Genomic DNA, 18,314 nt, shown 5'->3' with positions numbered 1-18,314 from the left:
ATACCTTGAATATAAATTTACACCTCACATCCAAATTTAAAAATATTTTGCAGGCTGTTCTGCCTAGATCATCAGAAATATTGTGTATGGCATTATTATTTACACATTATGAGAAACATTACTTTCTTATCAAGTATTGAACCAAAAAATTATCATGGCTTTTGGTAGTTAAAGGTAATAGTAAACGTTCAGGCTTTAAATTACAGTAAGTAGCTGCTTTATAGCAGTAAAGTATAATAATAATAAAAAATGAATTACTATGCTCGTACATAGATATATCATACTGTTTTGTTCATCGTGAATGATACAATTACTAGAGGCATCTACCATCCCCCAGAGTAGCCTGCTTCCCCAGCGACCTCTGGGTTAGGATACCGGATATGTACAGGATAGGAACAAGAAGCCTCCTGTATACGAAATAGATTTTTTCGATTAAAATTCATATTGAGTGAATAGATATAGAAGCAGTTTCTCGGAAGATGAATAAATGGACATAGGCGAATAAAAGAAAAGGAAGAATAGGCTTCCAACTACGTAGGAAAACATGGACCAAAAATAAGTATTCCTTTCTTTATTCTTACAACTTCACTTCAAGGCACCTTGTCAGCATTAATACAATGGAACCAATTTCTCCAAAATCACTAACCCACCTTACTCAACTGTAATTTACTGTAACTTCGGCAATCACATAAATCCACTGTAATGTATTCGAAAAGAAGCCCTTTTTCGTGGTCAATCTCGATTATTCTTCCTTTATATAATTTTTAATTTTCTAGGCCACTAATACTAATATTATTATCCTACTTATTCAGAAAGGGTTTAGTGGCTGGTACTAAGGTGAAGGCATCGAACACTGTAACATACGTGTGTGTGTTTATACGTTACGGTCTGATCGAGTGCGTTGTCAGCTGATAACGGGTCATATTAGCTGACAAAGTATCATACCAGCTGATAGAATGTATATATCAACACAAGCCGATGGAGTCCGTCAATAAAATCACAGTACAGCGATTCCTCCCCGTTCTATGTACTCCCCGGTCTGAGGCTCCTGAGCCAAAATCGTGACAGCCAACTCACTGATAATGTCATGTGGCAAAGGAAGAGCATTTTACATATGTGTATATATTTTCGATTATTTATCGTCTATATTGCATTAGCATAAGGAGGTAAGAGAAAAACAAAACAATAAAGTAGTCATTAGGTGTTGTGAATCGCGTGCCACTTTTCCACTTTCTGAAACAATTATAAATTTTATATATTTTCACATATATAGAGACACATATGTTATGATAAAAAAGAACAGACGAATCATCAAACGGATTTAATCCTTTCAGTCTTTCGTCTTGAGAACTGGAGTCGACAATGGTAATTAAAAGACCTACAAATTATTTTTTTTTAATATATATGTATATATAGTTGACCGTAATCTAAATATATCTTCTTATATATATTTTTTTTAATATTTAACGAAACGTTATCTTTAACCTCTCGTTTAAACTTGATCTCCAGGATGGTTGGAAACGAGTGGCAGAGATGTTGTAAATAGGTAGAGGTTATTGCGACTTCACACATCCTCCAGTGGTTTCAACTCCACTTATGGGCCAGGGAGTCGCATGCTGGAATCTCAAGGAATTGACTTCAATTTATAAGAGACCTGGTTCCTCCTTTCCTTAGTACGGACTAAGTGTATATAATGTAAATAAAGTGGGAATGTGATGTATTAGCACAATGGAATAATTTAATTTAACTTACCTGATGTAAATATCTTTTACTTTTGTTTATCTTTGGGGAGATCCTGACAATAACCAATTGAAACTTTAAAAAAATCTCTTCTATCAAATATGTATTACTTCAAGAATTGTACTACAAGAAATTATTATTCAATTAGACAGTAGCAAAAAATATATAAGCTAGAATTATTTTAAATTAAGAAATCACGAATTATACTCTTGTTTGTTTTTACCACGATATTATATTCTTAGTACTTATTACTGTTACATATCCTTATGAATTTCATCTAATATTATCTAAAAATATAATGTTAAATGATTATTAATCAACATTTTTTTAAAATCAATTTATTTATTATTATTATTATTATTATTATTACTTTTACATGTGGACAGAAAAATAAAGGTGTATATAATATTAGCTATAAATCATCCACCTCCTTGTGTATGGTGCAAGGTAAAACCAGGTCAGCTCTCCTTTTACTGCACCCCTTGCTGCATTGCATATTGTTGGTTTATTTGCTCTAAATTTTAGGTTCCTGGGCTTTATATTTCATCCAAAACTAATTTTCATCTATTCTTTTTCCTCTAAACATTATTCTTATTTAACACTTTACTGTAGCTGTTAACTCTTAGTTGAATTTAGATATGTTTGGATTCAAACCCGCAAGTTAAGTTCAAAGGACATCTACTTATCTTTGGATATCTTTTGAATACATTTTTAACGAAATATCAGTAAAAATATTGATGTTATAATAAATCTTATAACAAATGAACAGAAAAGAATAATATCTCATTTAAGATCCGCAAATAAAAACAATTAAAAATAGTTTTAATAATATTTTACCATCTCCTTCGATCCAAAAACAGTTAATGAAAAACAGTATAATGACCCAAAAATCAAAACTTTGTTTTTATTACAGCTTGTAAATCTATGGCTAAATCACAATAATATATAAAGAAACTTGAAAATATGCTATACTTACAGTAAATTGAAAAAAAAAGTGGTTTTAAAGTAATATTTATATAAATATTACTTTAAAACCACATCTCATTTAATAGATTTCTTGTCGATTCTTATTTGTCTCTCAAATGTGTATTACCGAAAGTGACGTGCGACCTCGAACTTCTTTGTCGTCTTCCTGTCCCCACACATGACTTGTGGGCTCAACGTCTACTCGCGAGTATATTACACCGTTTTCAGCCTTCTTCAAAGAAGTCCTATCAATGTGACCAAACATTATCAGTGTTCCCTCCCCCTTCAGGCCATTTCTAACTTACAGAGGGTGAGTTTATCCTGTTAGTTCCTACCCTGCTTGTAACCATAGCAGGAGGTCGAGGTTCTTATTTTTGAGGCTGCCATGAAATAAATGTCGATATGGCCGGAAATGAACTGACACCATTGCAGTTACGAGATATAAAGTAATGCTTTATTCCCCTTACTATGGAATACAAAAAACATTAATCTTCTTCGCTGTTACTTAACCTCATTTCTTGACCTTCAAAGCAAAACCTTCTTTATAAAATCAGAACTCTCTCTACCATACCTCTAATATGCTTCGAGGTTATTAATTTTTGTTCTATGAAAATTTAATCAACTTTGTAGGGGTGTGTTTATTGTTGAGCGTAAGGAGACTATGAGGAAAATAATATCAACAGTTTGTAATAATTGTTATTGGTGTTGCAGCAATACCCGGTAGAGCAGACCCTATGCGGGACCCTCCAGCGGGAGAACAACTGGAAGTGCTTCATCCTCACCGCGCTGATCCTCGGCTGCATCGGGGCAATCACCTGGTGCAGGCTCAGCCATGTTACCAAGGTACGCTAACTTTATAATAATTAATACAGTATAACAAAATAGATTTTTAATAATGTAAATGTATTATTGCTTTTTATAATAATTTATAATCTTTTTATAATAATCTTTCTACCTAAAATTTAGGATTTGGGGAACATTATTAATTACTGTAATGCAAAAAAAGATAAAAAATAAAATACTTCATCATTATATTCTACTGTAAAGATTTCCTGGTAGTTGGCTTAATAGTTGAGTATTGCCAATCGAAATTCTCGTTTTATTAACATTGAACCGCCTTATTTTTTAAGAGGGGTAAAAATGATAAGAAATAAAAAATTCGGATTATTATTTACCAAATAAATAAAATTTGGAAACGTGATAAAAAAAAAAATAGTCTTCTCTGTATCGTTCCAATGTTAGTATATGTACCGCCGAAGCGAGTACATAAAAAAAAGTAGCTCGTCATAAAAATTGGTATTATACATTTTATTACTATTAATTAAATTAGTTTCACAGAATCAAATGATTTATAGATACAATTTATAGTAAATATTTCTAATACCTACAAAGAAATACTATGTATACTGTCGTCGATTGAGATACCAGGATAATTGCTGAAGGCAATCATTCAAAAATAAGTTGATTAATTAATTAAGATTAAGTTCTGCTAAACTTTCCTTATTATTGAATTCCTTTCCAAAGGCTTTTTGAATATATCAGTTTACTAACTAAATATCTTTATATTTATAAAATATTGTTACCATTAATTATATAATATAATAAGGGGTGGTATTGTGTAATATTAAATTATATAAACTATTTAAAGGAACTTCGTATTTATTTACATTGATTACATGATTGCCATAAAATATTGTTTACATTATAAATTCTTACCTTATATCTTTTATAGGAATTAAATTACCCTAAGCTATAAAAATCTCCACTTTCGATTTTTGTGGTGATTACAATAAATTGCCTATAGAGCAGGAAGCCTATAGAGCAGGAAGTTAAAAATGTCCTTTACACATGAGCACTTTTACTTAAAAAAATATGCCTTGCTGAGTTTTCTCATATAAAAGTAACATTTTTTTTTTTTTTACACCAGTACGGATTGCCAAGATTACACTAGTAAAAAATTTATCTCCGCTAACTACCAATAATTGACAAACTAGAGCCATGGCAAACAAGAATACAGAATAAACTGAATAACTTTGCCCATTGTAAGAGATTTAGATTTGGAATCCCAGAAAAGGATTACTTAGTCTAAAAAGGATCATAGCTTCTGGGTTTTCTTCTCAAAGAGGATTAAGAGATTAGGTTCCTTCGCACTTTGAGGTTCACACTTTTCATGTTGCCACTAGCCTTGTAGTTTTATCTTCCATTTTTATTTTTTTCATCTTTCGCAAATATTTTTAAAGGTTGAATTGTATTGATTACATTTATAAAAATTTATTTAGATCAGAGAGTTCTCCTTCCTAAAAACTTCATAAAGGAATATTATTATGTTCAATTACTACATTGAAACATTTTAATATACTGTAAAAGTATTGTAAGTTTAAAAAATTTGCAAAATACAAACTTTGTAACCACTTATGAATGCTAATTACTTTATCACAATTAATCATATCGTTTAAGTATTCCATGATATTTTCAACTTATTTTATTTTCACTTTAAGAAGCTTGTATACAACTTCCATAGAAGTTTTCACAACATGATTCTATCGTTTGGACTTCCTACTATCACTTTATCCCTGCAAAACTTCTAAAATCGTGAGATGAATAATTTCTAGATTTAATATAGTAACACTCAAATCATTATCTTGATTATTTCGATAACAGTTTAAAATGTTTGTTTGGTTAAAAACTTCCTCTAGTTTCACACTCTATTGTTCATTGATCACTGTATTGTACAGCATTAATAATCGATTTTTTATCAAATCACTTACATATACGTGAGATTAGTTGTTCTCTATAGTTATTATCATAGGGAGCGCAGTAAGCCGTAAAGAGTAAAACGCTAAAGATCTATTTCTTATTTATTGTGTTAAAATTATTTATTGTGTTAAACCAATAGTGAGCCAAGACATGGGTTCTGGAGCCTTCCTGGACACACCTTGTCTCTTTTAAATTAGTGCCCTTTACTAGGGAAAACTAGACGTTTGAGTGTGGTCTTGAACAAATCACCTCTCAGCACAACGATTGATCAAGAAACAGTACTTCCTAACATAGTATTGAACTCCTTGCCTATTATGGTTCTTTTTTTTATTATTATTATTACTGAATTAATGTTATAAAAAAAGAGATCATTTATCTTTTTTATTGCGTAAACTCAAGAATGCCATCGAACAAGAAAACGTATTTGCTGCTTTCCTGGCTATTAATAAAAGCAGGAGGAGCCTACTCAACCAAGCAGACCAATGAGCTACTAGCACTATCCCAGGATCTTCGTTTTCAACCAGGATAGGACTCTTGACGTCTTCGCTACTTCACCTGAACGTCGATCTTTTTTAACGCGAATACCACGTTTCAAAGGTATATTGGACATATCCTGAATTTGTAGTCAAGTTAAGCAGATAATCAGAAGAATTAGAATGGTCCAGAGGAAATGATAAATAGTATCCAAAGAATACTTTCAGGCTATAAATTCAAAGAGAGAGGTTGTAGTAATAAATAATTGGGAGCTGCTATAAATTGCTCTTTCCCGTGATAACGAGGATACAAACATCGGACGTAGAGCATACCATTAAATATTTAGATATTGTTTTTTATATTGATATTGTTTTTTTGATATTATATTAAATATCTATTATTGTTACATATATTTTCTTCCTCTCAATTTTCATTTTCTTTTCATATTTAAATTTTAAATTATTAATAACTAATATGTTCATACTTCTTTGCATTATATAACTTCATTTTTATTTAATTTCCTTAATTATGTTATTTTACCCACTTTTTCAATTACCTATGTATACATTTTATTTCCCGCTTCTCTCATCACTTCATTTTATTAATTCTATTTTGTAAAATTATTCTTTTTATACTTTCCTTTTTATTTTTTCAATTTTCTATACTTACTGTGGTTGTTATCTTGTTTTGTTTTTAGCCCTGAAGAAGGCTAGAAACTCTAGCCGAAACGTTGGCACATTAAAAATAGGTTAATCGAACTTATTTGTGTTTTTCATTGACCGCACCCCCAACCATCTTCTCCTCATTCATCATCCACGGTCAACTATCTCTCATAATTAACTAAATAAGGTGCGTACCACGATAAAAGAAGGTAAAATGGCCGTTACTATTAATATCTAATCTGGATTATCTCTCTAGGAAGTCTGGTGAATCAATTCTTTTAAAACATTTTTTAGGTTAATCACTTCCATCTTTGAATGAATTATTTATTATTTATTCATGACATTGTACAACGTTTCGGGACGTCTGTCCCATATTCTAAGGTTTTATAGCGCATGAATATGGGACAGTGGTCCCGAAACGTGGTACAATGTCATGAATAAATAATTCATTTAAAGATGGAAGTGATTAACCTCAAAAAAGTTTTAAAAAATATTAATATCTAATAAAATAATATCCGATGGAGTATAAAAACCTTTATCGGGCATCTTTCTAATACGGTGATGTTATACGTACCGAGGATATATTTATGTGCTACTTAGATTGTGACTTATGGCTGCTTTGTAGCGTTTGTCCATTTCTCAGCGCATGTCTAATGTACCGAACGCCTTGTTCCAGACAACGTTTATTTAAACCACGGCAATAGTGCAATGTGCTAAAAGACTTAGTGTTGAAGAGTGCCATCGAAATATGAGGACTCTGGGGCTATTGCAGAAAGAAAATTATTTTGAAGAATTTAGTAAGGCACAGAAGTTCATTTCTCGGTGAATTTAAAATTCGATAGATACAAATGTGAGAAGCAAGTACTTCCGAGAGCCCTCTATCACGTATGCGGCTGAAAGTCTCAATTGAGCCAGGCCTTATGCTCAGAAAATGCCTCCAAAACTCTATACTCATAATAAGCTTTCATAAGGTTAATTACGAGCTGGTGAGGTTCCTAAGACAAAAGTACCTCAAAGAGATACATTGCATCAACGGATCCAAGAGATATTCTCAAATCGTAGCTCTTCGTTAGGCCAAAAGGTTGCATTCGTCGAGACAGAGCGAATTTAGAGGTCATTACAGCGGGTCCAAAAACAGGCGATTAGAGTGGAAAGAGAAAATGAAGAAATATATGAGAAATGCATCCCTTCCCTCAAAGGAAAAATCTACCCGCTTTCAGAGAAAGATTATGTTGTGAGAGGCCTCAGGTTTGGATCTCCTGGAATAATTCTGAACTGGACTAAGAACTTTCTGGAAGACCTCTTGATTATTAGGGAAACTGTTATACTTACCAACAATATTATTCTAGACTCCTAAAAAATTATAGACCATTATTTGCATATGGCATGTACAAAAATTTAATAGAAGAAATAAAAGATACCATAGGAAAAAATAACAGAATTTTAAAAAAAAAAAAAAAAAAAAAATACGGGTCTCATTTCTGATAGACTAATATGCTATGTGCTACTGCAACCAGTAAGCTATGCTTGTAAAAAAATAAAGCAATTCTCTTTGGATTATGCTGAAATATAAAAAGGGAATGCAAATAACCATCATTGTAAAATGTGAATAAAAAAAAATATTACACTGCCTAAAAGCATTTCGTTGTAATATGCCCGCAATTAGATTATTTCCATGAATATTAAAAAGCTCTTTGCATTGAAGAAGGAATTTGAACTCGATTTCTTCAGAATTTTAATAAGGCCCACAGAGTTTCTAAAAATATATTTCAGCTACGTGAATGGCAATTAAATTTGTATTATATTATCAGCTGGCACGTATTTAAAAATCTTAAACAAGCTCATTAAAACTTTTCCAAGACCAAGTATAAAATGTCTTGTACCTTCTTTATAACATAAAAGGAGCTCATTATTTGGATGTGATTTCAAAGAAAATTATTGTTCGTTAATTAATAATAATTAATGTTATATTATCATACTTACAATACACATAGCTCCCACAACCAATGACCATATTACCAGCACTATAACCCATTCGCTTTTTAATAACCAATTTATTTAAAATTTCTTGACCTCCCAACAGACTCTCTGAGGCTTTCATTCTTTAGAAGCAGTGTATGAGTATAAATATATGAAAAAAAAATTAAGCATTTTTTAACAATATATTAAAAAAAAATAGCTAAACTAAACTTCAAACCTTTTTTATTACCAAAGGCAAATGGCTTAGGTATGACATAGGTTTACAATCTAAAATTTGGTTTGATATTTTTGGCTAATCTAATATTTTAGTTAAGCATTTTTTAACAATATATATGTATAGAAAAAAATTCCCTAAACCAAACCTTGTTTTATTACCCAAAAAACATTACATAGTTAGACAACCTAAAATTTGGTTTGATAATTTTGGCTATTCTAAATGGATTTTATTGTACTGAAACCGAAAAGGAACTCCCTATCATTTAATCTCGTTCAGATTTTTCTCAAAATAATAATATGTAATATCAGCTTTGTTGCACAAAAATCAAGAAAATTGTTCTCAGCACCAAGGGTAGAGAATGTTATAAAACATATCAAATACCATGTATTCAACAATATAGTTTCTTGTATTTATAAGTATTTGGTATGTAATTCTTAAAATATATTTCGAATTATTCTTTATTTCCTTCAAATCAAGCAAATGTATAATTTTAGTTACCATCCAAATGCAAAACATTTATATTTGGCCAATGTTTTTACGAGATACAAACGTTTCATATCGAATTTCAAAAATATATTGTCGTGTACGGGGCTTTGGGTGTTATAAGCCCGAACAGGGATTCCCCGTACACATATTATATTGAATTTATTCATATTTTCATGTATTTATGTTATATATTTATATTTGTATTCCTGTATTTATATTATATATTTTTATTTTATGTATCTCTATTGGTTCCTGATGGGAACAGACTGAAAAAGTATGCGCTATATTTACTTCAAACACTAGATACCATAGGGAGTATACTAGATACGCCTTTCCTAGATATGAAATCTATAATTAATCATTGGAGTTCTTTTCCAACGATACCGAGTTCACCTATTTACTATGCTATTATATATGATGTGGCATGCAGGGATTACCAAGTAGAGTTCTTTAGTTCATATACTTTTCCTAGTTGATTAATTCGCCATAGGAGGAGTGTGTGGAAAGTGTTCTAGATACGGGATTAAATATCGGAAGGAAAGTAGGTAGTAGGACACTGGTGGAAAGAGCTGTCTTTTAAGGGTTGAGTTATGTTGGTCGGGCATGCATATTGAATGGCAGCCTTAACAATTCATAGCACGGCCTCATCTCTCTCGCTACCTTAATCGATAGTGTCCCTTTCTCTACCTTAATCGACCATTGCTGAACAATAAACAAATATGACAGATTTGAAATCGCATAAAGATGTAGTGTAATGATGGACCAAAGAAAATAATGAATATATAACGCTCAAATCGTGATTTGAAACTAACGAACAGTTTATCCTTGCTTACCATTCTTATGAACGACCAATTGTTATTTTGATAATTCTAAATGATATAGATAATATTAATAGATTGTAGGAAGATGGTCCAGGTGGTAGTCAAGAAAGGTACAAAGATAGTAGAAAACAATTTATACAAAATAACTAATTACGAATTGGTTATATTTGGTTTGACCAAAGAGGTTAAAATGTTATTTAGTAGTGTAGGTTAAATTTTCATTATTGATTACATAGATTAATGAATGGTATTACAATTTACTTGGTGGTTTGTTTCTGATATTGAGATTCACTGTAGAGCTTGAAGATTAGCTCTTTTGTTATTTTCGGTTTTCCCACCTTGATTCCATCCCCAGCCTGGCTACGTTGAAGAAACTACTCACTCCTCCTGGGTAATAGTAAACTTCCAGAAAAATGAAGTTGCCCAAGTTAGCCTGTGTTCACTCATCAAAATTGCTTTGTTCATACTAATTGGTACTGAGCTTACTTTGTTTTCCACTAGATTGTAGCAGTGTTTGAGGAGGCTTCTTCAAACTGGTTGTGTGAAATTAAAAATAACATAACTATCTTTATATTTTCATCATATCTTGGTAACTAATTGGAACAGATATTTTATTTATGCTTTTATATTCTACGACTTAATGTATTTCGTATTATTTTTTCTAAAATTGTTGGCTTTCCAACGGTGTATAAGAAGTCTATACTAGAACTTTTATTTCTGGAAATGTGTTTTAACCTTTAAAAAAAAAAATATTTTTCTTATCTCCTTAAATTTGTTATTAAATGATTTTACAGTTTATATTTATTCAAAACCCATTCACAAAGACCTTAACATCCCATTCGTTGCAGATTTAACCCAAAACAGATATGCGTCTTTTCATTCCAAACTCCTTAACCATTCTAACCCATTAATTCTTAATCTTTCATCCTTAACAATCCTTGATAATCCTCCGAGGCGTCTTAAAAGAAGATGGCCACGGGACCTTCTAATTTAAATTAAAGTTTGAAGTATATGAAAAATACAACAAATTTACCTATTGTATTATTTTATACAGTTGTAAATTACATTAAATAAATAATTAAAAAAAATATTTATTCATATTGAGATATGTTTAAAAATGTGAAATGGATAATGATTTCAGATAAACAAAATTAGAGGTTCTTTAGAGAAAGAATTTTTTAAATAATCATCAATTAAGCCATATCAGACTATTTCAACGAGTATAAGACTTTTATTAAAGAACAGTTCATCTTACATAGACGCGAGTTCAATCGAAATCCTTTGAGCCATTTTCGAGAAATGGTCGTGGAAATGGAGCGTCACTTCCAGCTGGTCGATTTAACCCAAAAATGTGCTGTCATGTCTCAGGTACATATTCACCTTAAATGTCTAATTTCAGTTTCGAATAACTTTTCATCTTTGAGTTAAACTGACCACATTTCTATAACATCCTAGGTACATTTTAATTTATTTTATATTAATATTTTAATAGGTTATTTTAGCTCTGTACAACTTTTTATTTTTGAACTAAGCTGTTAACGTACTCACAGACACATATTAAGCGATCACAGAGATCTAGTTTGGACTCAGGGAACCTCAAAACGTGAATTTCAAATTTTTCATGGATGCGATACTGTCCCCTAATTTATGTTACGTACATAGCTAAGTGAGAGTAAAAAAACATTTAAATCCAATAAATATGTTGTTAGTAGAAACTTGTCATCCATTACATGTTTTTATAAACATTTAGGCAGGTTCTCATGAAAACCCATTATATTTTACTTGGATTAACTCGACCAACAAATCTCATTTTAGATGCTAACTTAAAAGAAAGCTAAACTCCCTACAATAGACAACAAGCAAACCATCATTAAACCATAATCATGATAGTAAATTCATATGAGAGAACTTATCAAATATTACTTTGGTTTTTTTTTTTTATCATAATAAATAATTAATTAAATAGTGAACCCTTAAGTAACTATATGCAGGATTTTTCTTAGAATTGTATTTTTTTATAAATCTCTATTTTTAAATGACTTATTTCCTAAGTCTATTTCTTGATAACTAATTAATTCTTGAAAATTACTAAGCTGTCCATTACTAAATTTACTAAGGACACCCATCCTCAATTTCATATCGCAAATGGCTGTGGTCTAAACCCGGAAGTGGTGGAAGAAGCCGCAAGTTCTCGGTCTCTCCCTTCTGCTATGTATCTTCAATATGCCGAGAGAAACTTTCATTGACAGAGAAGGAATATGACACTTCCTTATCAAATAACAGTTTATAGTACCCCCTTTTATCCTAATGTCTGTTGTTATGAATGAATTTTTTTAATTCAATTTTATTTTGTTAGAATCACTGGTCGATTTATTACCTTGTGGAAAATTTAATCTTTTCAATGATTTCAAATATAGGAATTCATGTTTTTTTTTTCTCTAAGCTTCTTAAAACTAATTTTATTTATCGTTAAGGATTAATTAATTAATTAATAAGAGATTAATGTTAGTAATAAGAGATTAATTTATTGATTTATTTTATCGTTAGGGAAATTAGTTGTCAACTATTCAGTTATTCCTGTTATACTTAGCGATTCTATATGTATACTAGTATTTCAAACTTAAAAAATTATGAAGATACGTATTTTCGGACGAATCATATAAACAAAATTTGAAAAACAAAAATTAAATAATAAATTTTCAAATGAAGTTAAAGTATATACACCTTTATTACTGATAGACGTTGTTTGTTCTCTTTGATACGTAATTAGACTAGTTTTTGATAAAATTTTATTTTTATTATTAATTATTGCAATTTCCCAAGATCAAATTTAATAAATAATAAAAAAACAAGAATATAATTAGCAACATGAGTTTTTAAGTAGAGCATTTTCAAAAAATTCTACAATTCTTATTTAATATTTTATTCAATTCATATTCCATATTATTACAGTTGAATATGTTGGAATTATGTTGATACCCAATATATCTCCGATATCTTTATAGTGAAAAAAGGGAACATTTTTCACAAAATTCCCAGGGTTCCTTGAACAAAAATGTCCTCTCCTTTCTTCCTTTATGTGTAGAGGTTAAAGCGAAATACAGAAAATTCCAATACTTAACCATTTGATTCTGCAACACTATAATTAAAAGCTTCTACAGGTTCAGTAAAAATGTTAGCCATTGCATACAATGTCATATTTTTCTAAACCATTTCCGTTCAACCTGTCTACTATGATAAGTGAAATTAAACACAACAGTTTGAAGATGTGATTAAATTAATTAGAAATTTACTATTTATAAAGATTGTTTTTCCTTTAGGACAATACTGAACTGAGAACACTTGTTTCTATCATACAGCAGAAAATATTAGATTTATTATTAGATCTATAGACAATAATAGACTCTAAGCTTTAGAAATTTTTGGTGCTTCGAATAATTATGGAAACTGTTAAAAGTTAATTTTTTTTTATATCACTTTTGTCTTTAGATCTATGAAATAAAATCACAATCTGTTTTTCTGAACCTGACGACTAACCTATAAGATAAACTAAGCTTTTTTTAGTGAGGAACGCCATCCACTCGAACGTAATATTTGTTCTCACATTTAAATATTGCTTATAAAGAAACACTAAGACCTCTCTAGAGTATATTAACCCAATCACCGATAAATTATTAATCATATTTTCAATGTTTTATTTTTCCTAGTACCAACTGATACAGCAACAACCTATTAATAACATAACAAGCACAGGCTTGTTATGTTATTAATAGGAGTTGGCTCTTTTAAAATTTTTATTTAATTAGAAACCTTTTTAAGATTTCCTGTAAACAAGAGGAAAAGCTTTTCACCTTTAGCCGCGTACTGCTAATCAGTTTTTAGGTCTACAGGCCCATTTAATTAATAAAAGAAACTTCCTTTTTTAGAATTACTGAGTATATTTTCCCCCTTGTTTTTTAAAAAACAAATAATGATATCTTAAGCATCCAGAAAGAAAAGGTAAACACCAACTAAAAAAAAATTAAAGATTTAATATAAGTATTTATAAATTTTCTTTCACAACTGCAAAAATTAATTTAAGAATAAAAGAGTCAAAATGCTTAGCGATGGGAAAAAACAATTCATTGTGTAAAAAGAAATAATGTCCTGTCTTGTACTTGACCTAAAAATTAAATAAAATATTTTTTTTTTTTAATTTTTGAGGTGAAAAAACTTTCAAAATGAATGTAACCTATTCAATATTTTTCACTGTACAGCGTTTCAGGACAATTGCCCCATACTCATACATCTTTACAATCGTTAAATTAAGTTATTATTATCAACAATTTTTATATATGTATATTTAAAATTATTGTAATCATATTTTCAATTTCTCTATTAAAATCATGTCATCTATATAATCATAGTTTAAAATTGTTTTACACTACATTAATTAATTTATTGGTGCATCTCTATAGCACAAACTATCCCCCTATATTAGACATTACCTCTTTGGACCATATCAATATGTCCAATATACTGTTTTATTACGTACCTATTTATATGTCCAATTAATCTATCGTGTAAATCAAGTTAAAATTTATGATTGGATCATTTTACTCTCAAATATCTTCTCTGATTTTTTTATATAGGGTGTAGTTTTAAGCCCAATAGAACTTGAAATTGTAAAAAATAACACAAAAAATTAAATTGTAATCAAAATTGTTTTTTTATTCGAAAGATCAATACGTGACATTAACATTTGAAAATGATTTCGGGCATATGGGCACCGCGGCTGTTCTTGACGAAGCGCATTCTGTAAAATTGTGTTCAGCGATGAGGCGCATTTTTGGCTTAACGGGTTTGTTAATAAGCAAAATTGCCGCATATGGTCGTGCGATTTGACACCTCTCGATTATTTCCTGTGGGGCTACGTGAAGTCACTGGTTTATGCTGATAAACCAGCAACAATTGACGCCTTGGAGGCCAGCATTGTTCGTGTTATTCGTGACATACGGCCAGCAGTGCTCGAAAAAGGAGCCCAAAATTGGACGTCCAGAATGCGCTTCGTCAAGAACAGCCGCGGTGCCCATATGCCCGAAATCATTTTCAAATGTTAATGTCACGTATTGATCTTTCGAATAAAAAAAAAATTTTGATTACAATTTAATTTTTTGTGTTATTTTTTACAATTTCAAGTTCTATCGGGCTTAAAAAAACACCCTATATCTATATGGCTAATCTATTTATTATAGGGAGCGCCGTAGCAGCGTGGTACGGAGTCAGTAGCTTAGGCTACTGACTCCAAGGACTTGGGTTCTAATCCGGCTGGGCAGAAAATTATTTTCTGTTACACTATAGCCGTAAGTCAACCCTGTGGGTTATGGAGCCCTCCTGGGGTCCACCCAGCCCCATAGTCGAGCGTGATTCTGACTAAATCACCTCCTTGCACAACCGTTGGTCCAATAACAGTACTTACAAAATACTGAACCATTCATGGAATGTCGTGGTACAGATTTTAATTTTTTTTAAATCTATTTATCATATCGAAATAATGTGTATTTAAATGTTTTGTGTCTGTTTTATAGTCTTGAATATTTTTGGTTATATAATTGCTTCCAGAAACCTTCTGATTTTAGTATTTTGTGTCATGTCTATTATTGTGGGATTGTCGAAGTTAAAATTATGGTTTAACGTTATACTATGGTTAGCTAGTGCAGTACAATTTATATTGTTGACATTTTTACTGTTTGTGAAATGTTGCTTGATCTTGGTATAAGTAGGATGTCTCTTCAATATTTATTTTTTCACAATCACACAATCTAGCTTATGCACAGCATTTAACTAAATTTTTCTGACTAGATAATACACACAATACCCAGCTTAATATTATTTCCACCGCCAGCGCTGGTTATTTAACTATTTTACTTTAAAATGACAAGTCAAATGACAGAGTTTATGTAATATGTATACATAAAACCAGTCACATGTGATTTCTAATTGCGTCCCGAAAATGCAATAGTTGATTTTCACCCCACATTTGCAGAAATGCAAGTTCTGTAGTACTTACTATTTTTCCATGAATTAAAGAATCCATTGATTACATAATGACAAGAGATTTTCCAATCACATTGATTTTTTTTATTACCACTTTAGTACTAATTTCCTCGGCCATCTATGTAAATACTGTTTAGTTTTCATAATATTTAGAGCATTTTCTGGACAAGTATTTGAGGAACACGGTGACGAGATGGGGCTGGTTTGTAAAAGAACAAAATTTCTCAAATTTTGATCATACAATACAGGTTCTTGTAAATTAAGAATATTTTAAAATTATATGTCAATGGTTTACTTCACAACTTTAACTCAATTAATTTTCCTAATTGAGAGAACCTTTAATTGTAGTTTTCGTAAAGCTTGTGGAAATGTACTTAGCACGTACCTAGAAGTAAGCCATCGATACATTTGTCTTGTCCCTGACTTGTAATATTTATCAATTATAATAAAATGTATTCATATAGTCTCAATATTTTTTATTCACTCAAAACTCCAACGTTTTGGCTAATTTGGCCATTCTTCAGGACACCTATAACATTAATAACAAATTTATTATTATTAAAATTAAAAAAAAAAGTATATGAATTATTGATTTTTCTACCTTAATTGAAATTTTGCAGCATCAACATGTCATTAAAAAGGATACTATTCTGCCTGTGTCTAATATCATTAATCTATTTAATATTTTAAACATAAATTAATAAGATAAAAAAAATTTTTTGTCTATTATTTCACTCAATCGTAATTCTTTTTATTTACAATTTCTGTTAAAATATTATCACCAACTTATCAACCAACCAAATCGTTTAACTTATCTCAAAGACCAGATTTGGCAAAGATTCATTATATTTCAAATGCTATTTTACTTTATTCTCTTATTTATTTTAGTATTAAAAACCTATCAAATTTAATAATAAATTATTCACCGCATATACAACAATTTTCATCACTAATTAATTTTACTAAAAATGTCTGTTGGTTCAAAATTCTAGTGTCTGATTTGAAATTAACTGATATTTATTATAAATATTTACCAATTGTATAAACGAAATATTTTTTTTTTTAATTAATAATTTCACTTTATGTTTTCCTTTAAAATGATATAGTATCCATCAGGCGTTCTTTTATCTTCCTCATTTAATTATATATAGGGGAGGAGCGAGACCATGAAGCTTTTGAAAATAATCCATCTAAAGGGATTTGAATTAAATTAGAGGGCGAATGATTAAATTATATGAATATATGATTAATATTTATTTTTAAATAAGGTCTTTTGACGATTATGAACTCAAAATGTTTACAGTTCTTGTTAGTTTATTACTAAGACTTTGTACCGCACCCCCGTATATTCCGTCTAGCCGAACATATTTCCCGATGCCAGTGACTTCGAGAATGTTAATTTAATTATATTGCTGGTAAGGAATTAGTAGTATCGGGTAGCATTTCCTATAGTGGTTGGTAGGTTGCGCTGTTGTTAGCCTATACCAATTATAGCGCCACCTGATCATTAACAATAAAATTACCCACCGTCTTAGCATTTGGAAACTTAATATTACTCGTTGACAGAACAAGTATTTTTAACACATCTAATTTGATGAGTGACATCACTATCACTGTCGAATTATTTATATGAAGTACATATGTTCTTGTAGGTATACTTTTGTTCCATCCTACCAAAACATTGAAACATTTGTGAACCATTGTGAAAAAAAATAACAAACCCATTGTGAGCTAATGGCGACCATAAAAATAATTGACAGTATCTATTTTGAGGTTAAAAGTGAAACATTCAAGTTGTTCTTCGGATGTGTACATGATTTTCTGCAACGCAAAACATCAGCAAATAAGTTATTAAATAAACGTTGAAAATTAAATTAAAATTACTGTGGATATTATATGAGAAGAAGATGATTTTATGTCCGATCAGTAAATGAACATAATGAATTAAAACATATTTTATTAGTACCAATTTTTTTGGCCAGAATGTCAGGTCTTTATCAGGGCTAAGAATAAAAAACGAAATAATAATTATAATAAGGAATAAAATAAAAGTACAGAATAACAAGAAAATTAGAAGAAACATATAATTTAGGTATGTAAGTATTATTGAAAGAAAATATGTAATGTAGTAATACAAGAAGATTAAAGCAGTATAAGATTAATATTAAAATTATT

General features: G+C 30.2%; 1 protein-coding gene across 1 annotated transcript in view; it reads left to right on the top strand.

The window, feature by feature from the left end:
* Positions 1 to 3,421: 3,421 nt before the first annotated feature.
* Positions 3,422 to 18,314, top strand: part of LOC106690912 (transmembrane protein 151B) — a 46,551-nt gene continuing 31,658 nt past the window's right edge. Inside the window, exon 1 of the mRNA XM_014436509.3 lies at positions 3,422 to 3,549. The gene's annotated coding sequence lies outside the window, so the exon portion shown is untranslated. The remainder of the gene's footprint in view (positions 3,550 to 18,314) is intronic.

The sequence above is a fragment of the Halyomorpha halys genome, unplaced genomic scaffold (genome assembly GCF_000696795.3).
Source record: "Halyomorpha halys isolate HHAL.00 unplaced genomic scaffold, Hhal_1.1 Scaffold1967.1, whole genome shotgun sequence".
NCBI classification, from domain to species: Eukaryota; Metazoa; Arthropoda; class Insecta; order Hemiptera; family Pentatomidae; genus Halyomorpha; species Halyomorpha halys.
Note: the sequence above shows the minus strand (reverse complement) of the source record. Positions and strands in the feature narration are given on the sequence as shown.